Raw genomic sequence first — 3,143 nt, 5'->3', positions numbered from 1 at the left:
GTTGTAGGCTCAGCCTCTTCTCATCTCCAGAAGTAGTGCTCTACGCGAGTTAGGTGCCCAGTAGGAGAGATGTGCCTTGATGGAGGCTTGACTGTAAGTGGTGAGTAGGTCCAGAATGGAGGATGCTCCTTTGAGGAGAGAGTGGAGGGGGGTGGGGCACCATCAAAGTCACAAGAGGAACTTGGCTTCTGTAAGCAAACCCCTTCTCCTTTGTCCACTCCTCACCCCTGTGACTTTGGAGGAATTGTATACTTCTATTCACTGGATAATTCTAAAAAGCTGCATTAGAATATATCTGTTTTGGGTGAACACCCAGTCTGGATCAGGGGTGATGATCATCTTTCTGGCCAGATGCTCAAGTAATTCTTTCCTAAGAGAGACATTGAAAAAAAAAAAAAAAAAGGATTTTGAACAGACCACCCATTTATTGTCTATTCAAGATCCTAAATATTTTTGGCCAACTAGGCAGAAAGGGAAATTTATTCAAAAAAGTCAATGAGCAGAATTGATGAGCAGACTAGAGGGCTGAGCTCCCAGGATCTACATCCTAGATCATGATACAGAATCTAGACAGAAAGACTGCTCCCCTTTCACAAAGCCCTGCTGCCCCCCCCCCCACCATCACAGCTGCCTTCACCCTAATTAGGAATATCCTAATTACAGAAAGTGACCATACAGGTGCAAATGTCTGCTTAAGATAATACTCAGAAATTGTTAGCACTTCTCTGTTTGAATTCCAAAAACAAATGCCCACTTCTCACTTTGGCAGACGTGATATAAAGATGTTCTTCCACAGTCAGGCTCTGTTGAGGCTCCTGGTAACCCCCCTCCTTTCCTCACTACATTTTTAAAAAAAATTTTTTTAGAGAGAGAACATGAGCAGGAGGGGCAGAGGGAGAGAGAGAGAGAAATTCAAGAAGACTGCTGAGCACGGAGCCCTACATGGGGCTCGATATCATGACCTGAGCTGAAGCCAAGTTGTACGCCTAACCAACTGCGTCACCTACACACTCCAACCCACCTCCGTTCTTAATGTAGCTGATGAAAAGTGAAGGTCTTTTCCTATCAGAAGCACTTCCTCTGTTACAAAAGAGCAAGCACACAAAAAACTCTGTAGAGAGAAAAATTTTAGGTAGCAGAGCCCCTAAAAGAGGGCAGAGCCCCTAGCTGAGCTTCACGTGAAGGCTCTCTTAGGAGTGGGACCCCTGCTCCTCTGGGCCAGCTGCCAAGTCTCCTGTCTTGCCTTATGCAGGAGGAACTGGCACGTGTCAATTAGATGGCCACACGTCCCTTGGCCCTGTCTTGTTCTCTCCCCCCATCACCACCACTATCACTTGTGGCTTCCACTTGTTGCAAATTCTGGAACAGTATTATTTAGGGTTCTCCAGAGAAACATAACCAATAGGATGTAGATACATGCGAGATGTATTAGAATTGGCAAATGTGAGTATGGAGGCTGAGAAGTCCACGATATGCTGTTTACCACCAGCTGAAGAACCAGGAAAACCGAGACAGGTGGTGGTTCAGCTTGAGAACCCAGAGGCCACTGGTGTTAGTCTCCAAGTCTGAAGGCCTAAGAATCAAGATCTGATATCTGAGGGCAGGAGAAGATGGATATCCCAGCTCAAGAAGAGAAAATTCACCCCTCCTCTGCCTTTTTGTTCTCTTAGGGCCCTCCACAGATTGGATCATGCCCATCCACACTGGTGAGGGCAGACCTTTAAAAAAAAAATAAAAGATTTTTTAAGATTTTATTTATTCATGAGTGGCAGAGGGAGAGGGAGAAGCAGGCTCTCTGTGGAGGAGGGAGCCCAATGTGAGGCTGCAATCCAGCACCTTGGGATCAAAACCCAAGCCGAAGGCAGGTGCTTAACCAACTGAACCAACCAGGACACTGTTCTTTCCTCAGTCTACTGATTCAAATGCTATTCTCTTCTGGAAACACCCTCACAGACAATCTGAGAAATAACGTTTCACCAGCTATCTAGGCACCTCCTAGCCCTGTTAAGTTGGTACATAAACCATCGTGAACAGCTCTTCACCGTGAGAGTAAAACAGCTTTCAACACCTTCATTCTGTACTTGCTCAACACAAACTGGGAACAACTACCTGGCTCAGTCAGCAGAACATGTGACTCTTGATCTCAGGGTCGTGAGTTCAAGCCCTACATCAGGAGCAGAGATTACTTACACACAAAAATAAATATTAGCAACTTGATGATTTGTGTGAGTTTGTCCAGGAAGTCCAACCTATAAAACTAAGTGGAATGCTTCAAATCTCACACATGCCAGCACATTTTTGTTAACATTATTCCAAGGACCCCACAATAATGGTAGTTTCAAATATGACGTCCTACTGCCTCTGGAATTCCAGAATGTGGTAGCAATTAACTTTTTGAAAGCTCAATAAATAAAATCTTTAAAAAAATAAATAAAAAAGGGGCAGCCCGGTGGCTCAGTGGTTTGGCGCCGCCTTCAGCCCAGGGCGTGATCCTGGAGTCCCCGGGTCGAGTCCCATGTCAGGCTCCCTGCATGGAGCCTAAAGATTTTCAAATCTTTAAAAAAATAAATAAATCTAGGTTGTGCGACAAGCATTTAAAAAAAAAAAAGAAAAGAAGTTCCCTTACAGAAAATTCCAACCATGTATAAGTCAAGGAGTATGTCTACCAAAAACAAAAAAAAAAAAAGGTCTACATTTTTTAAAAAAGATTTTATTTATCTATCCATGAGAGACGCAGAGAGAGAGAGAGACTGAGACACAGGCAGAGGGAGGAGCAGGCTCCATGGAGGGATCACGATGTGGGACTCGACCCTAGGGCCTCCAGGATCACACCCTGGACTGAAGACGATGCTAAACCGCTGAGCCACCCGGGCTGCCCAGATGTCTACTGTTTGATGCCAAATTTCAAGTTCTCAACTCATGGCCTGCTCCATAATTTATTTATTTATTTATTTATTTATTTATTTATTTATTTATCTATTTATTTATTTATTTTCTTTCTTTTTCTTTTCTTTCTTTCTTTCTTTCCTTTCTTCTTTCTTTCTTCTTTCTTTCTTTTCTTTCTTTCTCTCTCCTTTCTTTCTTTCTTTCTTTCTTTCTTTCTTTCTTTCTTTCTTTCTTTCTTTCTTTCCTTTTTTCTTTTC

Source organism: Canis lupus, chromosome 1, assembly GCF_003254725.2.
Source record: "Canis lupus dingo isolate Sandy chromosome 1, ASM325472v2, whole genome shotgun sequence".
NCBI lineage: Eukaryota > Metazoa > Chordata > Mammalia > Carnivora > Canidae > Canis > Canis lupus.
The sequence above is the reverse complement of the archived record's forward strand: the minus strand, read 5'-3'. Positions refer to the sequence as shown.